Raw genomic sequence first — 1,664 nt, forward strand, 5'->3', positions numbered from 1 at the left:
TGGGGCCATCTCGCTGCATCCCCCACCTCCTCGGCCGCCTCGGAACTATCTGTGTATCGGACGCATCGCGGGATAAGGGGTTGGCAGTGGTAGTCGCCCCAAGCGCGTCCGATGCTTGGACTATTCCGAGGCAGCCCTGCAGCCTCTTCCGTCTAGCCTTTGGGGCCATCTCGCCGCATCCCTCGCCTCGCACCCCGATTGCTATGCGGTGAGGCTCCTCGGCCGCCTGGGAACTATCTTCGTATCGGACGCATCGCGGGATAAGGGGTTGTCACTGGTAGTCGCCCCAAGCGCGTCCGATGCTTGGACTATTCCGAGGCGGCCCTGTGGCCTCTTCCGTCTAGCCGTTGGGGCCATCTCGCCGCATCCCCCACCTCGCACCCCGATTGCTATGCGGTGAGGCTCTTCGGCCGCCTTGGAACTATCTTCGTATCGGACGCATCGCGGGATAAGGGGTTGTCACTGGTAGTGGCCCCAAGCGCGTCCGATGCTTGGACTATTCCGAGGCGGCCCTGCAGCCTCTTCCGTCTAGCCGTTGGGGCCATCTCGCCGCATCCCCCACCTCGCACCCCGATTGCTATGCGGTGAGGCTCCTCGGCCGCCTTGGAACTATCTTCGTATCGGACGCATCGCGGGATAAGGGGTTGTCACTGGTAGTCGCCCCAAGCGCGTCCGATGCTTGGACTATTCCGACGCGGCCCTGTGGCCTCTTCCGTCTAGCCGTTGGGGCCATCTCGCCGCATCCCCCACCTCGCACCCCGATTGCTATGCGGTGAGGCTCCTCGGCCGCCTTGGAACCATCTTCGTATCGGACGCATCGCGGGATAGGGGGCTGTCACTGGTAGTCGCCCCAAGCGTGTCCGATGCTTGGACCATTCCTAGGCGGCCCTGAAGCCTCTTCCGTCTAGCCGTTGGGGCCTTCCCGCCCCATCCCTCGCCTCGCACCCCCGATTGCTATGCGGTGAGGCTCCTCGGCCGCCTTGGAACCATCTGTGTATCGGACGCATCGCGGGATAAGGGGTTGGCACTGGCAGTCGCCCCAAGCGCGTCCGATGCTTGGACCATTCCGAGGTGGCCCTGAAGCCTCTTCCGTCTAGCCGTTGGGGCCTTCCCGCCCCATCCCTCGCCTCGCACCCCGATTGATATGCGGTGAGGCTCCTCGGCCGCCTTGGAACTATCTGTGTATCGGACGCATCGCGGGATAAGGGGTTGGCACTGGTAGTCGTCCCAATCGCATCCGATGCTTGGACCATTCCGAGGCGGCCCTGCAGCCTCTTCCGTTTAGCCGTCGGGGCCTTCCCGCCGCATCCCTCGCCTCGCATCCCGATTCCTATGCGGTGAGTCTTCTCGGCCGCCGCGGAACTATACCTGTTATTGCTACTGCATCCTTCGGCTGGTAACCTCCTCTGCCGCCTTGGAACGTTCTCTTTGTCGGACGCGTCGCGGGATAAGGGGTTGGCACTGGTAGTCGCCCCAAGCGCGCCCGATGCATAGACCGCTCCGAGTCGACCTTGCTTTCAGCCTCTCACATGCATAGACCTCTCTGAGTCGACCCTGCAGCCTCTCACGTTTAGCCTTTGGAATCTCGCCTCACAACATGATTGCTATCCTTGATGCATCCCTTGCCTCGAGCCCTGATTGCTTTCTTGGCTGCATCCCTCCTC

The sequence above is a fragment of the Cryptomeria japonica genome, unplaced genomic scaffold (genome assembly GCF_030272615.1).
Source record: "Cryptomeria japonica unplaced genomic scaffold, Sugi_1.0 HiC_scaffold_155, whole genome shotgun sequence".
In the NCBI taxonomy this organism is placed as follows: domain Eukaryota; kingdom Viridiplantae; phylum Streptophyta; class Pinopsida; order Cupressales; family Cupressaceae; genus Cryptomeria; species Cryptomeria japonica.